This window comes from Podarcis pityusensis (genome assembly GCF_964106645.2).
Source record: "Podarcis pityusensis genome assembly, chromosome: 16".
NCBI lineage: Eukaryota > Metazoa > Chordata > Lepidosauria > Squamata > Lacertidae > Podarcis > Podarcis pityusensis.
The window spans coordinates 36,340,809-36,364,377 of record NC_138041.1 but is presented as its reverse complement, the minus strand read 5'-3'; the positions used below and the strand labels follow the sequence as shown (position 1 = coordinate 36,364,377).

The 23,569-nt window shown below is 44.6% G+C and overlaps 1 protein-coding gene and 1 long non-coding RNA gene across 2 annotated transcripts in view; both read left to right on the top strand.

Annotated features, from left to right (window-relative positions):
• Positions 1–23,569, top strand: part of LOC308465277 (transmembrane protein 132C-like) — a 280,359-nt gene that overhangs the window by 164,963 nt on the left and 91,827 nt on the right. The window lies entirely within an intron of this gene.
• LOC308465435 lies at positions 10,968–15,033 on the top strand. Its single transcript, XR_013980436.1, has 2 exons — positions 10,968–11,079; positions 14,882–15,033. It is a non-coding gene; the product is annotated as an uncharacterized lncRNA (long non-coding RNA).

Genomic DNA, 23,569 nt, shown 5'->3' with positions numbered 1-23,569 from the left:
TTACCGTATTTCTCGCTCTATAAGACACACCAAACCACAAGACGCACCTAGTTTTTGGAGGAGGAAAACAAGAAAAAAAATATTCTGAATCTCAGAAGCCGGAACAGCAAGAGGGATTGCTGCGCAGTGAAAGCAGCAACCCCTCTTGCTGTTCTGGCTTCTGGGATAGCTGCGCAGCCTGCATTCACTCCATAAGACGCACACACATTTCCCCTTACTTTTTAGGAGGGAAAAAGTGAGTCTTATAGAGCAAAAAATACGGTAACTGCTAAAGGCCACTTCAGAATGCAAAATGCTGTAAGGCAGGAGTAGGGAACCTCTGGCGCTCCAGAGGTTGTTGAACTACAACTCCCATCAGCCCTTGGAGCAAGCATGGCCAATGACCAAGAATGATGAAGGCTTGGGCTTACATTTTGGGAGCCACTGCTGAAAAGGCCCTGTTCTGCATGCTCCCTTAGTTAGTTAGTTAGTTAGTTAGTTATTTTTATGCAAGCTTCAGGGCTCTCTCCCCTCTATCCAACAACAACAACAACAACAACAACAACAAAATGTCAATACCTCAATATTATTTTTCAGTGCCCTCCTTTTTCTGCTCTTTTTCAGTCGCCATTCACCCCCTAAGTTCTCTGTCAGAGGGTTTGATATCTGATAACCTCTCCAACTTGGATTAAATTCTGAGCTCGAAAAGATAGCCAGGTTTTGAAGCAAACACACTGCACCCCCAACACACACACACACAGAGAGAGAGAGAGAGAGAGAGAGAGAGAGAGAGATTTTTTTAAAAGGCATTCCATGCCTGGTTAGCAACAGGGATCTGAGATTGGGTGCAACAAACCTCTGACATTCTGGGGACAGAGAAAACATCTGTTGTTGTGAGCAGCTTACAGCCTCTATCTGACCACAAAGGATCTCATTTCCATTAGTAGGATTTGCAATAGAGAGTTTGCAGTACAAGCAAAGGGCAGAGGACCAAAAAGGGGAAGAAGAAGAAAACATTTTGGGAGTCTGCCAAAAAAAAGGGGGGAGCATAGATATCCTTGAAAAGGAAGCCAGGGCTTTCATGGGCAATGTCAAGTATAGTTACATCCTCAGTAAAAACAATAAGCAGGCTGTCACGTCATCGTCCCTGCTACACACAAATAAACACACTTGATGAAATCTACTTAGATAAATAGAACTGCAAATCTCTTTGAGCTATATCCAGCTAAGCTACGCTCTCTAATGGACCCAAGTGAGTCAATGCCCATTACTTTTGATGGGTCTACTCTGAGTAGGACAACTACTGGAGACAACCTTTTGTCTTTGCTATACAGTGAACAGGGCTATATCTCTTCAGGAAATTCACAGAATTTAGCTTGCTCAAAATGTCTGCTTTTTAAAAAAAAGCACAAACACATGTTTCTAGACGGGAGGTGACGGGAACCTTGGGTTCTCCATATCAGGGCCATCTTTACCCGGGGGTGCAAGGTGTGTGGGTTACCTGGGCGCCTCTCCATCGGCGGCAGTGACTCCGTAGCGTTAAATATTCCTGATGAGTCAGGAAACAAAGAAAAGCACTTTTTCTGCTGCATCTGCATCGTTGTTACAGGTGAGCAACAGTTGTTATGGGTGAGCAATTTCCCCTCTAAAAAAAGGTCAACAACCTTGGCTTCCCCCCTCCAAAAAAAAGCTCAATAAAAGTTAATTTGGGGGTGCTGGGCCTTGGCCCAGTATACCTGAAGGAGCGTCTCCATCCCCATCAGTGGCGTAGCGTGGGGGGTGCAAGGGGGGCTGGGCGCACCGGGCACAACATCTGGGGGGGCGCGCTCGCGCTCGCAGCTCTCTGCCCCTACTAAAATCCATGGGTTAGGGGGCGCAAATTACTTGCCTTGCCCCGGGTGCTGACAACCCACGCTACGCCACTGACCCCCATTGTTGTGCCCGGACACTGAAGTCCAGCTCTGAGGGCCTTCTGGCGGTTCCCTCGCTGCGAGAAGCCAAGTTACAGGGAACCAGGCAGAGGGCCTTCTTGGCAGTGGCACCCGCCCTGTGGAACGCCCTCCCACCAGATGTCAAAGAGAAAAACAACTACCAGACTTTTAGAAGACATCTGAAGGCAGCCCTGTTTAGGGAAGCTTTTAATGTTTAATAGACCATTGTATTTTAATAGAGTGGCTGGGGAAACCCAGCCAGATGGCCGGGGATAAATAAAATTATTATTATTATCTTTGCACCCAGGCAGCGCATATGCTAAAGACGGCCCTGCTCCATATGTTGCTGAGTACAACTCCCATCCAGCCAGAACAATTGCCATGCTTGCTGGGGCTGATGGGAGTTGTAGCTCAGCAACATCGGGGTGGGGCGGCAAAGATTCCCCCACCCCTGCTGTAAAGATGAGAGAGCCTCTAGCATAGCTCCTTTTCATGACTAGTCAGACACATTGTAATGGCACAAGCCATATCTGAATATGGTTTAGGACATTCAGTCCCTGTTCATCTACAACGGGATGCATATCTTTTTGGAAGGGTTTGCAAGTTTAAATGTTTTGACTGACTACGAAGTGGCCTTTTTAGCCAAACAACAGGGGTGAGGGTTTGTTTTTTTATATAAAAAAAGTTTATTTACTCAATTTGTATACCACCCTTTCATCCATAGATCTCAGGGCAGTTCACAACATTAAATCAAAATCAAATATCTTTAATACGGTCAGTGACCAGGAAGCAATTTATAAAATATGACATTAAGAGTAGTATTGTGCTACAAGTAACAGTAAAAATATGGCCAATTAACAGAATTGGTGCTTATATTTATGACCAGGTTTCGAGTTTTAAGTTTTTAAAATTCAATTCAGGAGTCGCTACTGTTTATTATCGTTCCTTCGATGTTTACAGTTTGAACTCCTTTGTAGACATCATTGCTCGTCTTATTCTTGTTGCAATGTAACAGTACTTTGCCACGGACCTGTTGATTTCGGGCTCTTTGTCAGCTAAGAGGTGTCTGATATAGGTGTCGTCTGGGGCGGGAGGGTATTCTTGGGGGAGTTCTTAGACTTATCTTATCAAGGTTAGGCTCAATGGAGTTCAGCGGTTTCCTCTGCTTCTTTGGTTGTATTTCAAGCCAATCCGTCGTCCGGGAGCTCCAAGGTTGTAAGTCAGTGTAGCCGTATCAGTAAACAGTGCGACGATAAAACAATAAAACAATAAAAGAATAAAAGAATAAACTAATTAAAACGAGGCGACAAGACAGACAGCCAACAGTCTTTAAGGTCCTTAAGGTGCAGTTTTGGGGTCTTGAAGAGGCTAAAACTAATAAAAGAGGCTAAAACTAGTAAAAACGCTTAGTTGAAATCGGAGGCTCTAATTAGGCTGCTACCTCCGTCGCCATCTTGGCCCGTACCTCCGTTCACAACATTAAAATGCAAGACAAAAACACAACATACATAAGAAAAACAAGAACACCCCCCATCAATAAACCCCCTCCCCCTTCCTTTTGGCCTTTCTTCCCCCCCACTCCCGCATGCCGAATTACTTTTGCGGCCTACTTGGTATGGAAGGTTGCGCTGCTCTGCTCCCGTTTGTCAGTCTTCCTTTGGCACATGCCACACAGCAGGCCTTCAGAACATTGCCAAGGGTAGTTTGGAGCCCTATCTGCATGGAACAGAGATATTTTATCAAACTAATTTAATTTGGCACAGGACGGCAGTCCCCAAATGGGATCTTTCTGGGTCATTGCTTCTCCCAAAGTAGCTCGACAGCGGCATTTGTTCCAGAGAGCAACATGTTGCTGCTCTTACTGTTGTTGTTTAAATAATGAATAACATCTATAACAATATCATTAACAATGTCATCACCAATACCAATAATATCAAGAACAACAGTATACTAATAAAATTAATGACATTAACCATAGGGATAACAACAGCAACAGAAATGTATGTTTAGTTCAGGATTCCCAGCTTGAAATTCCCATCCGCAATCACAGGAGTGGAAAAGGAGAAAAACTCACCTCTCAAACCCAGCTCCTGTCACATAGAGACCAAGGGCATGTCCTAATTCAACATTCCAACCCAACATTCTCCCACCTGGTGACATCTCTAGATGTATTTGACTCCAACTCCCATCATGCCCAGATATCTGCCACACTGGCAAAGGCTGGTGGGAGTTGAGTCCGACAACATCTGGTGGGTACCATTGAGGAACACTCTCTGACCACTGCACAATGCTGGTTCTCATTATGTAAGATACTTATATTGTTCAGAGAGAGAGGGGAGAGAGAGAGAGAGAGAGAGAGAGAGAGCACATGCTAAAACACACTTGCTTTCCTAATCTCACTGAACACTACAAGCTAGATAATTTCACGGGACAAAGCAGGTAATTACAAACTTCTGCGACACTGCTAATTCCAGTGTGCTTTGATCAAGCAGCCGCAGGAATTTGACTCTGTTGCCTGGCGTCGAAACCAATCTGTTGCTGTTGCTGTTGCTGGTGCACAATTCTTTCCACAACCTTCCTCTCTAATGAGCTGCCAGTGGTAGCTAGGTTATCCATTAAAAACTCTTGTGTCCTGAAAAAGGTTTTTCAGAGTGACCCTTGTGTGATGTTTTTAAAAAGGACATAGCAGCATAAACTTTCCAGTGCCCCTCACCCAGTCTCAGTTTGCATGTTTGATCAGCTTCAGAGGAGAAGCATTTGCCTACTGACTGAGGAAATGTAGGGAAGGAAGGGCAAAATGATGCATAGCTAAGATGAGGCAAGGTTTCTCTCCCAAAGTATCTTACAAACAGGAACATCTGCTGAAACTCATAAACAGCTGACTTCAGCAGCAGAACATCACACTGTTGCCCAATTTGGCTTTCGACAGTGGAGAGAAGTGATAAATCAACCAGGCAATAAAGCATGAGAGAATGGGGGTGGGGGGAATCACAAGATAAAGCAAATAAAATCCCCATTAGTATTCACTAAGCTTCACTTCCCAGACTTTTCTAGACCCATACGTCACTGTCAACTGCAAAATCTCACATCTATCAGAGTTTAGGTTCCATCCTGTTGGTAATTCAAAATGGCAGTGTGGGTCCATCCCTAGACTTCTTCCTCTTCTCTCCTCAAGTGTTGAACCAATGAACCTGTTTTGGTCTCCAGTAAGATACTTCACCAAGGAGGTTCTCAAATTGTGGTCCACAGGCCATTGGTGGTCCATGAACTTATTCAGAAGGTCCCTGGAAAGTTGGTGGAGCAGCTGAGAATATCTGCATTTGGATCTGACAACAGACACCAAGACAGTTTCTTTAAAGCAGGGTCAGATATACTCAACACCCTGGCATAGGACCCATGATTTTTACTTTACAGCACTGATGTAGTCTACTAATTTTTTTCCTAATTAAAGTATCCCTCTCCAGCGGGAAGGTAAACGGTGTTTCCGTGTGCTGCTCTGGTTCACCAGAAGCAGCTTAGTCATGCTGGCCACATGACCCGGAAGCTGTACGCCGGCTCCCTCAACCTATAGAGCGAGTTGAGGGGCCGCAACCCCAGAGTCGTCCATGACTGGACCTAACGGTCAGGGGTCCCTTTACCTTTAGGTACTAGTTAAAATGGTCCTTCTCATTGGCCTGGCTTAGGGCCTGTGGTTTTCATAATAATACAGTGCTGATGTTGATAGTGCTGGCCCTGAAAAAAATATATGTTTTAAGTGGTCTGCTCAGAACCCCACCAATTTTCAGTAGCCTACCAGTACAAAAGTTTGAGAATCACTGGTCTAGCACACAGGGCCCAGCTAGGGCATAGAAAATATGTATCTAGGCTCAGCTTCAGCTGAGCACCTGCAATTGCCCCTATCCTTCTTTCCTGTTACATCTGAGAAAGGGCTCAATGGACTTGGTTTGTCTTCTACCACTTACTCAAATGTTCTCTCTTGTTCCTTGCACACATTTAAACACAGGATTTATAATCATGAGCAAAGTGGGTTTTAAGTAGCACCTCATTGATTTTTGTTAGTTTCCATGCTCCAAATTAATGGACTGAGACCACACTGCTTGTGATCAGAGCAGCAGGGATTCAATCAATGAGTCTACTGTGATGCATGAGGGAAGGACTTCAGTCCCAGAATACATCCGGGTGTCAGGCGTGTAGAAAGAGCACATCCAATGTAGGAGGCATAGTTAGTTATAGCAGGGATGGCAAACCTGTGGTCCTATTGCCATTGCTGGATGTACTATTCCATCAGTCCCAACCAGTGTATACCCTCCAACACGTGTTTTGGGGCTCCATGCTCTCATGCGAGGTTGCAATCTTGCACTCCCCCCCCCCCCCGATGCACCCGCACAAACATAAATAGGCTCTTCTCTTAAACTCTCCAATCCCATCCCTTGGTCAGTGGTTCATTATTGTTCCCTCCTGTTGATCTACTTTAAAAATAATGAAGGGATGGCAAACCTCTTTGTCTACGTCAAAATATAATTGCAGTTTCTATACTGAAGCCAGGAGGAGGGGAAATCAGTTACCTTTGCAAATCTGCCTGTTCTACTCTTTTTCATAAGCTACAGTTATATGTGATGATAGTTACCGTTATCAAATGAGCAATACGGTGTAAGACCCCTTCTAAAGGTTGCCCAGGGTGAATGTTAGCAGGTATCCTGGCTATGGCTTGACCCCGCAGAAACACTAATTATGGGGCCCAAATAATGCAAATTTATTTCAGACGCTTGACTCACAGTCTGTTACCAGCATTCCTTGTTGTTCTAGACTTTTTACACCTGCCCATGTGTACAAATGAAGGTTAAGCCGTCTGCTGAGTTTCTTAAACACATCCATATTCTTTGCTCTGACACGATGAGGTCTCTATCTCCTCCTTGTTAACCCCAGTCATTTGCACAGGCAACGCCTCCAATCTCACAGTTCCGTCTTGTACAACACAGCATAATGACCATTATTCATCAACTTGATGTTCTGGCTTAACAATACAAATCATGCTGAACTCATCCTTCCCTTTCAATTCCAAATCAATTTTCTGGGAGGAAATTGATTTGATTAGTGATCCATTTGCTTAGCCTGTTTCAAACGCTTGAAGGTTGTTAGGGTGACCTCTAGAGTCTCTTGTGAGTATTGTGATAAGTGTTTCTTCCTCCACGTGGACTAATACAGGGTAAATGTACCCTACATAGGTAGTTAATTTTGCAGGAGAGCCCCCACCAATCAGTGAAGACAGTATTGAACTAGATGGACCAGTGATCTGACTCATTATAAGGCAATTTCCTTTGTTCTTTGTAGAACACATACCTCTGCCCACCACCAGAGGAGAATGTTTGTGGGAGCTCAGGAGGAATTGATTTTCGGGTGTGAAAATGGCATCGGGCAGGGGGGATTTTGACAAATCGGCAAGGTGATGGAAAAAGCAGCGGAAACAGCTTCAAAAGCTCAACCATTTTGGTGGTTTCCTAAAAACAGCTCCTCTCCCAATATAAAAAAATGTGTTCTTCACCTTCACAGCCTGCAAACAGAATCTCAAGAGGAGAGCTTTCCCCCACCCTCCTCTGGCTATTCTTATCCAGGCAGCTCTCAGCATCTCAAAAGGTATCAGTCCCTTGTAAGGCTCTGCCGTTTCGCTTGCCTCCAAAGTTTGTGACAGCTCAGATGGATCTCCTACATCTTGCATCTTAAACTTTGCATCGGGCTCCTGTTGGTGTGAGTCCCTTTAAGGCTTGCATGCACCCTGCTGGGCTGACTAGCCAGACTTTTGTGGGCCACTGACATGGGCCATTCATTATCTCCTGTAAAACCTTGGTGAGATATTAATCAAGCAGCAGGAGCTTCTTTCTGTGCAGTAATTGCTACTCTCCCTGCTATTCTATCTCTCTCCTCTACCCAGAAGGCCATGCATGGGAAACAACATGCAGCCTGTCTCTTGCAATGTCCCTGCAGTGCCACACATGCAAAGGGGAGGTTCAATCTCATTTGGAGCTTGTGAGAGCAACTTGGGTGTGTGGGTAGGCATCCTACCAAATCAGTGATGTTCATGATTCCAAAGGTGAGGAGGGTGTGCTGAAGAAGAAGAGCACAGTCTCGTGATTTTCAGTAGTGTCTCTATGGGCTCAGGAGGTCTGTGGTAGGGGAAGGCATGGGATGGGAAAGGAATCAGACCTTCAGCTCCAATGCAGATGCGACATCCATCAACTTGGCAATTTCATAACCAGGATACCTTTCAGGAGGTGACGTAGATGCTCTGTGGCAGCCCTTATTGTGCTGTCTGAATTTCAGCCTCAGATCAATATTTTCACACTGTCAAATTATGAAACTGGGCCAAATAAACAGTGCTAGCAGCTCATCCATCATGGCTTCAATTTTGATGCTGGGAGGAAATGAGTAGCCTAATGCAGGACTCAAATACTTGAGTTTTTACATTGCTTTCCACCTGTGTTTCACTGTGAAATTTATGTGTTTGTGTGTGTGTGTGTTTTGGAGAATAAATGACCATCACTGATTGATGGGTTTTAAAATATTTTTATTTTTATTATTACTATTATTTATTACATTTGTTTACCACCCTTCATCCGTAGATACAGCAAAAAAATACAATATAAAAACTTAAAATTCATAATAAAAACAGAACAATAAGTCCCTCCCACCCCCACCCCCCCCAGCTCCCACCCCCCAAGAATATTTAAAATGTCTTTGGTCAGCCAAAAACCTGTTTGAGGAGGAACATTTTTTCCTGGAACCTAAAGGTGTATAACGAAGGTGCCAGGCAAACTTACATGGGGAGAGCATTTCTATAATTTCTATAACTGCTCTCCATTTAACTGTTTTTATTTGTTTCATTCCATATATGGATCATTTCCTGTGGAACACTTCTAATATTATATTCAGTTCTAGTCCTACTCTAAGTAAACCATTTGAAATTAATGAACATGTTTAACTGAAGTCTATTGAATTCAGTGGTTATAACTCTCAGTGGGTGTAACTTGATTGGACACAACCCTTGAAGTCCGACATTCTATCTTCCTCTTTGGTCCAGTAGTGGCTGGTGACCTTTGAGGAGGGCAGGGATACCAACAGTAGGTGGTAAAAAGGTAAAGGGATCCCTGACCATTAGGTCCAGTCGTGGACAACTCTGGGGTTGCGGCACTCATCTCACTTTACTGGCCAAGGGAGCCAGCCAGCATACAGCTTCCGGTCATATGGCCAGCATGACTAAGCCGCTTCTGGCGAAACCAGAGCAGCGCACGGAAACACCGTTTACCTTCCCACCGGAGCGGTACCTATTTATCTACTTGCACTTTTACATGCTTCCGAACTGCTAGGTTGGCAGGAGCAGGGACCGAGCAATGGGAGCTCACCCCGTCGCGGGGAGTCGAACTGCCAACCTTCTGATCAGCAAGCCCTAGGCTCTGTGGTTTAACCCACAGCGCCACCCGTGTCCCTCCACAGTAGGTGGAGCAAAAGTCAATTATAGGCAGACCCACCCCATACTCGCTATAAGTAAGAAGGCAGCCAGATGGGGGCTGGCTAAGGACAGACTGTGTTTGGAAGGGCAGCCCTTCATTCACCCCAATCAACCAGCCTCTACTGGCTGGATTGGACCCAATGCCTGTCCAGTGTTTCCCATCATGGCCATGGATATGCTTCTCTGATCCCCACAATGAGTGCATGAAGGCAATATCCATTCTTGACTGCCTGCCTCTCGGGAAATGGCAATCAGTGCTTCTGAATCATGCAATGGGCAGGTAAGATGGCCATTGGTCCATCCAGCTCAGGGTTGCCTACACCAGGGCTGAGGACCAGGATCTAGCCTGTGGGCTGCATACTGACCTCCCCCCCCTCCACTGGCCATTTTGACAAATGGGTGGAGCTTCCCATATGTTAAAAACTTGACATTGTTATGACATCAGGCGACCACTTCAGGAATACAGAAGGCCAACTGCATTATTCCGAATGAATCCAATGGTCCAGCTAGCTCAGAACTGTGTATACTGACTGACAGTGACTCTCAAGGCAGAAAGGCTTTTCCAGCGTTCCTGGAGATTGAACCAGAGGCCTTCTGCATGCAAAGCAGATGCTTTTCACATTGAACCATGGCCTTTCCTGAATGCAAATGGTGACCCAGCTAATTGGTGCCGACTGCAAGCCCTGCTTTCGGTGTTTGCAGGTATAATTTGGATTCAAGCCATGCCCCCAAATCAACACCCACCACACCCTGCAGACAGGCAAAGGTGTCTGCAAAGCCTGCTTACAGGGGGTGGGATGTTGGTTTGTCGGCACAGGTTGAATGCAAAGCGTACCTAAAAATGGATCATTTATAGAGCTTGATGCTGTCGGGACTGATTAGCAAGCCCTGTTTGCTGAGGAGCAGTAAAGAACATGCTTTAAGCTCCTGGTGGTTCCTTTACAGCCACATCTTCACCTGCTTCACACATTGTGTTACATATGATGTCAGATATGGGACTGGTGGTCCTGGTTTGCGGGATATAGCCTTTCAGGCCAAGTTAGATTCTCCAGCACTGGTCTGCACTGACCAGCAGCAATTATCCAGACCAACCTTTCCCAACTTTGGGTTCTGATATGCTGTTGGACTACAATTCCCATCATTCCTAGCCAGCATGTGGTCAGTGATGATGGGAGTTGTAGTAGTTCAAAAACATCTGGGGACCCAAGGTTGATAAAGGATGATCTAGACCTTCAGAAGGGAGTCTTGTCCCACCTGGAGATGCTGGGAATGGAACCTGGGACCTTTGCAAGCAAAGCATGGGCTCTGCAACTGACCTACAGCCCTTCCATTTAGAAATTATTATTACAGCTGATAGACCTCCCCTCTTTTACCACTGTGCCTAATCCTCTCCAAACCTAAATAGTGCCTTGTACATAGGAGCATCTCCCTTTGGCCATTCTGGACTGACTGCCAAGCCATTTAATTAGGTCTGGGTCAGATGGAATGAAAAGAAGCTTCAGTGCCAAGACTCTTTGGAAGGGTGTTGCCTTGGAGATGCCATGGAAGCTCTCCATGTGGTTCTTGATCTGGGGCTGCTTGTTCATGCATGCAGATGGACGCTTGAAGCCACAGGTATCAAGTGATGACCATGCCTGCAGGAACGTTGCTGCTTGAGCCTGCCTGGTGAGAAAGAGAAATACCAGGGAGGGGTGTATGTGAATTTTCACCCATCCTTGGGTCAGCATCTTGGGTGGGAAATAGAAACCTTAGTGAGAGAACCAGAATAATATATATATATACACATACATACATACATGCCCCACCCATCTGGCTGGGTTTCCCCAGCCACTCTGGGCAGCTTCCAGCAAAATATTAAAATACAATAATTCATCAAACATTAAAAGTTTCCCTAAAAAGGGCTGCCTTCAGATGTCTTCTAAAAGTCTGGTAGCTGTTGTTCTCTTTGACATCTGGTGGGAGGGCGTTCCACAGGGCGGGTGCCACTACCGAGAAGGCCCTCTGCCTGGTTCCCTGTAACTTGGCTTCTCGCAGTGAGGGAACCTCCAAAAGGCCCTCGGTGCTGGATCTCAGTGTCCAGGCTGAACAATGGAGGTGGAGATGCTCCTTCAGGTATACAGGACCGTGGCCATTTAGGGCTTTAAAGGTCAGCACCAACACTTTGAATTGAACTGTGACCATAGTAAATTGCCTGCCTTGCAATGCAGGTGTGTGTGTGTGTGTGTGTGTGTGTGTGTAAGCCACTTAGAGGTTATTTTGGCATTGTGGTATATAAATATATGAAATGAGTAAATAAAATAGAATAACTACCCCTCTTGAACAAACGACCACTGAATAATATGACCACTGCCAAATTCCCTTTTAGCCCCTGTTGTTCTTTAATTCTTCAATTTCACAACCAAGTTCTCAAGGCTGAGCACAGGGGTTCTGGGTACAGGGGGCAGAAGGGGCTTCAAACCCCCCCCCCAGCTGCGTGGCAGCTGAGACAACTGAGGGCGATCTTTGCTTTTGCTCAGCCCAGCCTCTGCCCGGGAGTCGAGGAGCCAGGCAGGGGCTGGAAGGAGGAAGCGTGAAGATCACCCTCCCCATGTCCTTCCCCCACCATGCCAGGTGGTGTCACGTGGCTAGATCCCCTCAAAGTGGGGGCCCAGTTGGAGCCCCTGGCAGAGCAGCAGAAAGAAGTCAGAGGAGAGCCAGCGAATGCTCCACCAGCAGCTCTGTTTCTCACTACATGGAGCGGCTTCTGGTTGTGTCTCTGTCAGAGAAACTCTCCACACATTTTGCTACACAGAGAGTCTTTATTTCTCCCAGAATTTGTCACATCATCTGACCTGATAGCCATCAGAAAACCCAGCATGCCAAGGAAGTTAAAATCCATATGGAAGAACTCATCTATCACAGCCATATATGTGTAGGTTCTGACAACTTAATGCCATCTGTCAGAATTTCTCCTTCTAGAGAAATGATTTCCTACCCAGAAGAAGATTCTCTACATTATAAAAAGCCTTAGGGTTATTACTATTGGTTGAGACTTAATCCTTTGGCATGAGCAGCTGTATCATCCTATCAATTATTTCTAAACTGAATATTGATTGCTTGCTCTTATGCAAGTTTAGAACCGAACATGGAGGCAGAGTCACGGCTGTGGAGCAAACTTTGATTTGTTTCCTTGGCCCTAAAGGAGGCTGTGACCTTGTGTGATGCTGACAACACTCAGGAACAGACTGAAGTTGTTGTTTTTTTAACTCCTGCCCCCATCTAATCAGGAAACATGAACCTTTCCCAGCATGTGTCCAGGACAGCTAGTGAAAAAGTTGCTGCATGGGCTTTATCCTACCCTCACTCTCAGTAGGCTTTGCTTGTGGTGCTGTGATGTAAACCACTGAGCCTAAGGCTTGCCAATTGGAAGGTCGGCAGTTCGAATCCCTGCCAACGGGGTGAGCTCCCGTTGCTTTGTCCCAGCTCCTGCCAACCTAGCAGTTTGAAAGCACGCCAGTGCAAGTAAATAAATAAGTACCGCTCCGGTGGGAAGGTAAATGGTGTTTCCATGTGTTGCTCTGGTTTAGACAGAAGTGGCTTATTCATGCTGGCCACATGTCCCAGAAAAACTGTCTGAAGACAAACGCCGGCTCCTTCGGCCAGTAAAGTGAGATGAGCACCACAACCCCAGAGTCATTCGCGGCTGGACTTAACTGTCAGAGGTCCTTTACCTTTTATTTCCAATGGGTAGAATCCAGGTGGCGCTCCTAGCACTGCTGGCTTCAGCAGAGGTGCCTACTAATGGAAGAAGAGAGGAGATTATTATTGGTAATTCCCCTTCCTCTTTGCAGCCCCCAGAACCCTCCCACACATACAAATCAATTTTGGTGGGTTACAGGACCTTCCACAACAGATTTTGGGAGGAGTGTTGTGAGCTGCAGGGAGGCAGAGGAGTTGGCAAAGATTGCTAGTGGACACCATTGGAACAGAAGTCCTTTGCACTCACAGAAGGGCACCTATGTATTTATTTGTTTATTTGTTCGTTGCAGTGATATCCCTCATTTCAGCGAAGGAGCTCAAGGTACTGCACAGCATTCTCTTCAACTCCATTTTATCCTCACAGCAACCCTGTGAGGTAGGCTAGGCTGAGACCCTGTGACTAGTCCAAGGTCACGCAGTGAGCTTCATGGGTCCTATTCCAACACTCTAACCACTGTACCACTGACTGTTGGATAGCACCCAGTGACCCGAGACAACAGTTGTCCATGTTAATGCAACTGAGAGCCATAGCAGAAGTGATACCCCTGGAATCTTAGTGGTTAAAAGTTCAGGATATATTTTTATAAAGGAAATAGACAAAACATTTTTTAAAAGTCTCGGTTTTTTAACTTTGGGGTACAGCAAACCCCCTCGGTATACGCTATAATAACCAAGATGGGTTATCTTTTGGTTTTAGTATGAGGGTAAACGTGGATAGTTGGGAGACTCAGGCAGAATTTGGACAAATAAGAAAGTTTTGTTTTACAGAACAAAGTTAATGCAACAAAGGATGTGTCAGGAGATAATATTCCTTTAAAGGTAAAGGGACCCTGACAGTTAAGTCCAGCCGCGAACAACTCTGGGGTTGTGGTGCTCATCTCGCTTTACTGGCCAAGGGAGCTTTCGGGTCATGTGGCCAGCATGACTAAGCTGCTTCTGGCGAACCAGAGCAGTGCACGAAAACACCGTTTACCTTCCCGCTGGAGCAGTACCTATTTATCTACTTGCACTTCATGCTTTCGAACTGCTAGGTTGGCAGGAGCAGGGACTGAGCAACGGGAGCTCATCCCGTCGTGGGGATTCGAACCACCGACCTCATTGGCAAGCCGAAGAGGCTCAGTGGTTTAACCCACAGCGCCACCCACATCCTTGCAGGGCTTTTGTTAGAAAAGAATTCAAGAGCCTTCTGCTGGCCCTCAGCCCCTGTTCAATTTTCTTTGCATGATACGCTGCTGGATATTTTCCGCCTGTAGGAAAACGACTTTTCAGACATGACAAATGTCACCTCACCTTTTTCCATAGCAGAAGCAGATGTTCAAAAAAGAGAGGGAGATGTAAGAAGGCAGAAAACAGTCTTTTAACTGCCAAGACTCTTCTGAACTCTCCTTCTGTAGTTAAGAATATCGAACAGCAATCAATACTAGTGAGAGGACTATCTCTCCCATTTGCTGTTTTTCAATCTTTCCAGCTAACTGTTATGACTGCAAGTCAAAAGCTCTTTTAATATCCTATTTATATGGGGAACGTTTTATTAACTCAGAGAGACAAGTCAGGCCTGCTGATTTTCTTTTTTGTTTTCCTCGAGGAAATAGTAAAACATGACAGGTAATTTTGTAAATTTAGACAGTCAGCAAACATCTGTTGAAGATGATAATGTCTGAGTGGTTTTGCTCTTTCCACCAAAACTTAGTTACATTCGGTTTGCGATTAATTTTTCATTGTCTTCCAGTTAAATGGGAACTGCTTACACAGCTGCCTCCAATAGAACCATCGTTGTTTCCCATCCCCTGCCAGATCGTAAAAGTTGGGTGCAGGCGGGGACATCAAAGGCATCTCCGCATGGAAGAGAATGCAGACAATAAATTCACCTACGGGTGTGCAGTTTTGTTTTAAGTTATTTAGTCTGATAAATTGCCTACTGCATGGTGAGGTATGCAGCCATATGTGTTCCAGAGTGGAAGTCATTGCAAATATTTTTTATTTTTTTCTGAGTCGAGGCATAGGTAAATAAAACCACACAATACCTGGCAGCTTTTAAGAAATATTTTATTCAGGGCTTCTGAGAACTACATTGGAGACAAATGATTCTTTAGCTGTAATTCCTGCATTTCAGGATGTTGGACTAGATCAGGCATGGCCAAACTTGGCCCTCCAGATGTTTTGGGACTACAACTCCCATCATCCCTAGCTAACAGGACCAGTGGTCAGGGATGGTGGGAATTGTAGTCCCAAAAACATCTGGAGGGCCAAGTTTCACCATGCCTGGACTAGATGAACCTTGGGTTCCCTTCCAACCCCATGATTCTGAGATGATTTTTTTTTGGGGGGGGGAGAGGAGAATGGAGACAACCAGCCAACATAAAACTCTGCTCTCAAGGACTGTTGTGTGGTTTAAGAGACAGAAACTCAGGCTTGTTACTTAGTACTAGGGATAGATGAAGCTGTCAATTTCAGTTTCTCATTTTTCCAGTCCTCAGTTCAGTTCTCCATATTCCTGCAGCAATTTGAAGATATTATTTTTTTTAAAAAAAACCCAACCCAAAAATCCTTTTGAAAAGCCATCAGCATTTTAGTTTTATTTTTTCCTAATGAATACATTTTTGTATGGAGCTTTTACTAAAATGCGCTTTTTTGCAAGCAATTTCCCCTAAGCCAATGCATTTTTAATGTCCCCCCCCCTAATATGTATATCCATTAATATAAAGCATTTTTTGATAATATTTTGGGTTGGTGGAGGAACCAGTTCACAAATTTGGAGACGTTTGAGTTTTGAAGGATGTCTGCACTTTGGTTTCCCTCCTGGTTCAAAGAATGCAATTTGGGTAGTTTCTTATTAATATGCCAACAAACTCAGTGTTCCCTTCCATCCCTAGTTAGCGCTATTTATTTATTTTTTCTTTCTTTCTTTCTTTTAAAGCATTTATATACCACTAAATATTTCCAAAATATCTTAAGTGGTGTACAGTCTAAAAAGCAATCAATATACAAGTTTTTAAAAATTTAACATTAAAGCAAAAACACAACCTAAAACCAGCAAAATAGCAATATAAAAACACATAAAAGCATATGCAAGCAGATAAAACAGAAATTCAGACTCACAAGTTACTTATCACTTAATATGTACAGAAACAAATGCAGATATGTAAAAACAAAACAAAAAAACATATTGCCTTCTACTAGCGATGAAGCAGAATTTTGTTCCCTCTGTGTTTTTTTAGTAAATTGACCCCATTTGCAATCTTAGGCTAATACGTAGACTGGAAGGTTTTTTATCCTCCAGATTATGCAGTTCTCTGAATTTTGTAGTAACAGTTTTCACCTCCTGCCCCCCCTTCCTAAGCATGGTTAATGGTCAGAGATGGTGAGGGTTGTTGCTGAAAACATCTGCAAGGCATCAGGGCAGGGAATCCTGGACTAAGGAGACATGGCAAGGCTCCATCTGCATTATACATTTAAAGTTAGTATCATATCACTTTACACTGGCAGAGAACTACAGTTCCCAGAGTTTCCTGGGAAGAGGGGCTGATTATTAAACCACTCTGGGAATTGTACTTATGTGAAAGGGGTAGGGGGTCTCCTAAGAGCTCTCAACACTATTAACAAACTACAGTTCCCAGGATTCTTTGGGAGAAGACGTGAGTGTTTAAGGTGGTATTGTACTGCTTTAAGTGTACAGTGCAGATGGGGCCTAAGATGCTATCTCACCTGGATCAGAGAAAATGGATTGTCTCCTAGCACTCATAAAGTTCACCAGTCTTTCCTTTCACTTTGTATTTTCAGCACGGGGTGAGGGCTGTTGATGTTTACACGACTAGTGATGTTTAAGCCCTGTTCTGACCTTTTATGGGATCTAGTTTTGACATAAATGTCAAGTTAACAACTCAGATCAGAACTCTGGAGAAGCACATCAAGGAATATATTGATAGAAATCAGCAAGGAGCTTCGTTATTTGAATGATCTGATCTTTGGAACTGTTTCCACCCCTTCCCTCCCAATTTCTCATCAACGTTACCACCTACTTCTATGAACTTTTCTGGGAGGGAAAAAAATAGCTAATGACATATTGATTCCCGCCCCCCTTTTACAATTTTTGGCACTTTATGTACATCTCTGGACAGGGGTGGAGATAACAGCCTCCTTTAAAAGAGAGAAAGAGAGAGAACATTCCAAAGAGGATGGTAAAAGTAATTCGTTTGCAACATTCTTTAAAAAGTTTGCATCAAGGAGAACTCAACTCAAGGACAGACATTTTGAATGCAGTTGCTGTTCAGACTCTGCCTCTTCCAGTTAGGAGGATCTGGGACCATGAGCTGGGAAGGAACCCCTGCTTCAGACTTTGGAGGTCCACTACTAGTCAGAGAAGACAATACCAGGCTCAGTAGATCAATGACTCAGTATAAGGGAGCTTCATGTCCTAGGAAAGGATGATAGCTGTGTGGTGGAACACATTTGTGGCATGCAAAAGGTCCCAGGTGCTGGCATCTACCTTTATTTAAAAATAAAATAAATAAAGATCAGCTAGAGCTGATGGGTTGTTGTTGTTTAGTCATTTAGTCGTGTCCGACTCTTCATGACTCCATGGACCAGAGCACGCCAGGCACTCCTGTCTTCCACTGCCTCCCGCAGTTTAGTCAAACTCATGCTGGTAGCTTAGAGAACACTATCCAACCATCTCGTCCTCTGTTGTCCCCTTCTCCTTGTGCCCTCCATCTTTCCCAACATCAGGGTCTTTTCCAGGGAGTCTTCTCTTCTCATGGGGTGGCCAAAGTATTGGAGTCTCAGCTTCACGATCTGTCCTTCCAGTGAGCACTCAGGGCTGATTTACTTAAGAATGGATAGGTTTGATCTTCTTGCAGTCCATGAGACTCTCAAGAGTCTCCTCCAGCATCATAATTCAAAAGCATCCATTCTTCGGTGATCAGCCTTCTTTGTGGTCCAGCTCTCACTTCCATACATCACTGCTGGGAAAACCATAGCTTTAACTATACGGACCTTTGTTGGCAAGGTGATGATGGCTGTTGGCAAGGGCTGATGGGAGTTGGAGTCAAACAATAGCAGGAGGCCCACAGGTTCCTCATCCTTGGATTAAGCAGTTCTTAACATTTCCCTCTCTGGACTGGATCTTAGGAGGAAACACTGGGGGAGATTTAAAAACTATATATTATAATTACATTTCAATTCCATCTTTCCTCCAAGTGATTCAAGGGAGTATACATGATTCTCCTCCATCCCAGTTCTACCTTCACAACAACCCTGTGGGGAAGGTTAAGCTAAAAGATTATTGGCCCAAGGTCACCCAGTGGATGAATGAGCAGTGATTTGAACTCTACTCTCCAAGGTCCTAGCCCAACACCCTTAACCACTATGCCATGCCGACTCCCTTCTGAAATACAGTGGTACCTTGGTTTGCAACCACTTTGGATTACAATCGTTTTGGATTACAACGACAACAAACCCGGAAGTGTGTGTCCCTTTTTTTGGTTTACAACCCATTTTTTTGGATTACAACAATTTTTGGGGGGGGAGGCCCCATTGGTGAAAGCGCGCCTTGGGTTACAACCTGTTTTGTTTTACAACCGGACCTCCGGAACGGATTATGGTTGTAAACCAAGGTACCACTGTAATGAAGAATATAAAATAAGCCTTTGCCATCTCAAAGTGTCATCTCAAGAGGACAAACTGGCCATTGTATTGGGCACATGCCGGCAGCGCTGGAAGGCAGCAGCCAGAAGTGAATGCAGCAAGGTGAAGAGATTGAGGCAATTTTATTTAAACACTCTCTACTCTCCAGCATGTTTTTGATGTCTCTTCTAATACCCGTTTTCAGCTGAGCTTACAGAAAGAGGCCATTCCATTTACACCTCCAATATTCTCAGTTCTGTGGCTTGTCACAAATATCTTTGCACTTCCAAGCAAAAACTGCATCAATAATTACAGAAGTTGGAGGTGGCTGTTTCCTGCCCTGCCCCCCCCCCCCCCGCAGTACAAAAAGCACAAAGGGAGAGAGCAGGTGAGAGAAAGAGGGGTTGTTAATTCAAATACCGACTGCTGGATTTTCATTTGTCCTGGCTTTCTCACGCTCTCTTGCATCCATCTTCCGTTATGATTTGGGGCAGATTTGAAATATAATTTGTTTGTCCATGGATACTGTTTAACTCCTTCTGCTGCTCATTGCAGGAAACCCATGGGCAAAAAGATTACATCATTTGTAGCAAATTATGAATCTATACCTACCTATCTACCTATCATCTCTCTCTCTCTCTCTCTCTCTCTCTCTGTCTGTCTCTTAATCTCTTATCTATTCATCCTAGGGCTGAGTCAAAATGGCTCCCCCCAGTGGTGGCTGCTCATTGGGTTTGGTGGGACAGAAGAGAGGGAGACCAACCAGTAGGTGGTGTCAGAACCAATGATAGGCAGAGCCAACTAATTCTTCTTTTGCCCCCATCTTCCTCACTGCTGAGTGCAACAACGGCAAAACTGAGATGAAAGAGAAAAATCTAATAGGCACTGCCTCCTCTTATAGTTGTTGTTGTTTAGTCGTTTAGTCGTGTCTGACTCTTCGTGACCCCATGGACCAGAGCACGCCAGGCACTTCTGTCCTCCTCTGCCTCCTGCAGTTTGGTCCTCTTATAGCTTGTTTATTAGAAGGGAGACAGGTCGGAGCTGGTTTGGGGGCAGAATGTGGTTGGCAGGGCAGTGTTTCATTCACCCTGACAGACTCCCAATAGAGCCCTGTTAGCAAACTGCAAAGTGGAACACTACATTTTGGCAATTTTGGGGAGACCCAATGTACAAAATATTCACTCCACTTAGTATAACGGCAATAGCAAACCCCATGCTCTTGGGGTTTTCTATTTTTAACTCTATGGTTAACCAACTAGATGTCGTCCTGGGGGGTATTTAGTATTGCCCTCACTCTGATTTGTCTTCCAGTGCCATCATGTAATCTAAGCTCATTGGCCATGCTAAACTGTCTTAAAGCCAAAGGAGAGTGAGGTTCATGCTTCCTCCTCTTGCTTTGGCATCTGGTGAGTAAAAAATTAAGCAAAGAACTGTGTCCAGCACCAGCAGGAAGCATTGTCCAATACCTCCATGACCATGAATAGAGAGTGATTTTTAAAATGTGATTGGGGGAGTGTGGCAGGAAATCCCACTCTGAAAGGCCCCCCTTTGAGCCAAGAAGGTTGACTAATAAACTTCTGATTCAACCCTAATCCTTCCAGGATCAAAGGGAATATGCCTCTGAATACCAGTTGGTGGGAATCCCTAGTGGGGAGAGGGCTAGGGGACTCAGGCTCTGCTCATGAAGAATTAAGAATTGGGGACCTATAATTTCAAAATATGGGATCTCTAGCAACTAAAACCTGTTCCCTGTTACTTGTGGTTATGCATCCCAATTATGGGATTACAGAAGCAAAATGCTTAGATGTGTCAAATATTCCTAAATATAGACATGCATTAACATTAGATAGGTTCAATGCTTTGCCCTCTGCATTTACTACAAGGAATATTTCAGGATATTTCACCTTATACACTTTTAATGTTTCTATGGGATTGGAGAAGTTGCGTCTGTGACACGTCTTACTAAACTGTATGTTTTGAGCACAGATCAAATGAAATTCGATGAGATCTAGAGGATTCCTTAAATGAGCTAATTGGGTGTTTTATCTTGGTAAATAACAGATATCAGAGTGTGGTTTTCAAAGAAAAGAAAAAATGCAATGAGCAAAAGATTGGTGAAGTGTTGATTTAGACTTATTTCCTATACTATGGGGTGGTAAACCTCAAACCTAGGGACTGAATGCAGACCCCACTGCCCCCGGTCTCTCTATCCAGCTGTCAGAACTTTCCCCAGGCACAACCCATCCCAGCCCTTTCACTATGCCCTCCTTTTGCATGGCTGGAATGTAGCCAACTGTAGAAAGGTAGGAAGATTCATGTGTCCCCTTCTGCATCTGGACCTTCTCACATTTTCCTCCATCTCCATCCACCACTGCTTTGCTACCTGAGGAAGGTTTGTTTATTCCTTACATTTATATGCCACCTTAATTCCAAGGAGCACAAGGTGGTATGCATGGACGGTTCTCTTCCTCCCTGTTTTATCCTCAAAGCAACCCTGTGAAGTAAGTTAGGCTGAGAGATAGCGAATGGCCCAAGGTCACCCAGTGAGCTTCATAGCCAAGTGGGGATTTGAAACCTGGTCTTTCAGGTGCAACACTCCAGCCGCTACATCCCACTGGTTGCTCACAAAGGAATGCTTCCTTCAGCCTAGAAGACATCTGTTATCATTCCCCACGATATCTGAGTCAATATGCATAGGTTGGAGGAGGAACTCAGAACATGGGTAGAGGAGGTGAAGTGTTCTTGCACTGGGTCCTTGTGCCAACAGGACAACTAATTTGGGTGAATCTAAAATCCCCAGGTGCACCCCATCTTTCAGGACAGGCCCTCAGTATTATTGACGATGCACAGATTTCAGTTGTCTTTCTTGCTACCTAAAATTGCTTTGCTTTTTGGATGTTCAAAGCAGAGGCAACAGTGACTCATTCAGAACTATACTCTGAATGTAGTTTTCACCTGAAAACTATACTCTTCTAAGTGAATTGTACCCTGTTTCCAGGAATGCGAAGATTGAAGTACATCTGCTTTTCTCCCAACCTCTCAGAGTTTAGAATAGTATTTCCAAGGGTAAATAAGAACACAACGGAAATAGCTTTTCTGAGAAAAAGCTGGGTTGGCAATGAAGGTGAAAATTTGGCAGGCAGGGGAGGGGAGTTCTTTCTTCTTTACAATTTCCCACCTTTCAATTCGTTTTTATTCATGTTATTATCTCTACTTAGAAAATGAAATTGTAAGAACTATTCTCCCCCCACAGTCTACATGCATGGAAAGGGTTCATCTCTTAGCTTGAGTTCTGCTACTACTTCCTTATGAATAGGTTGTTGACTACTCTATTCAGTATAAGGCAGCCTCCAATGTCTTATGGTCTAGCTAGCCATACAAGCTAGCTGGAAGCGGTGTGTAACTTGAAAACTTGGACATTCATAGATGTTCTCTAAAATGTCTGTTGCTTTGATATATATGTGATGTGTTCCTCCCAGTTCAACAAATTGGGCCAGATGTGTTGCCCAATAATGGCAGGAGAGGAGGAATAGTCAGCAAAAGAGATTTAGGCCAGGGGTGGTGAAGCTGTGGCCCTCCAGATGTTGTGGACTCCAATTTCCATCATCCCTGACTATGGGATGGTGGGAGTTAGAACATACTGACATCTGGAGGGCCACAGGTTCAGCATCCTTTCATTAGTCCATGAGGTAAATTCTATACTACATGTTACAGAAAGGGACCACCATTTGGAGCAGCGGGCTACCATGTCTTCTGATGTATCATCCTGCCCCAAAAAGTGCACAGGGCAGGGGTGAGGAACTGCTGTTGAACTATAGCTCTGATCATCCTTGACTGTAGGGATCATCCACACTGGCTGGAGAATTGAAATCCTGGAGGGTCACTTGTTCCTCGCCATTACATTGGTCTGAAAACCAGGACCACCAGCACATCAGGCGTAGGTGTTATTTAATTGATAGCCATGTTCACCTGACCTGACCTGCTCTGCTCTGAGGCATCACTTGAAATAAGTTTTTGCCCCTTGTCAGACTTTATCAGCAAAGCATCCACATCATCTGAGTCAGCTCCTACATTTCTCACAGACCATTTCACATTAGGATTGTATCTCTTTCATTTGTCTTCTTGAAACACTGAGGATGTTTTGCTCTTCTGTGTTTGACAGTCAGACAGAATTGTCTGTGCCAGGGATTCACAAAACCAATGTCCATTTATCTGTTGTGGGTGGGGGAGAAAGCTTTTTTCAATTCATTTGTGCTGTGGACAAAAGCCATCAATTGAAACCCCGTGAAACCTTTAAAGATCAGTGAACATTTTGTGCATCTTTTCTTTTTTCCCTGAACTGTAGGAGTAGTTCATACATATGTACAGGGTGAGTCTTTTAAAAGAGGCCCCATGGAACATGTGTACTCTGTATCCACGGGGCCCCTTTTAAAGAACTCACCCTGTATTTATCACTTGATGACTGCAGTGGCAACTGGTGTCCTTTGGGACTGGTGGGGATCGAAAGCAGAGACCCCCAAACAGTATGTGGTGTCTAAGCCAATGGCAGGCACAGTCCATTAATGCTGGATTTGCCTCCATCCTCCTCTCTGCTGAGTTGTGCAAGGGCAACAGTGAAACTAAAGAGGAGGAAGCTGACAACCAGGATCACCTCTGGGCTGCTTGGAAGTAAGAAGGCAGGTGAGGTGAGGAGAGCACAGACTAGCATTGGTGGGGCGGTTCCCCATTTTCCCCAATGAACCAGCCTCCACTGGTGACTATAAGGCAATGCACAGATGCATCCAAATTTTGGAAC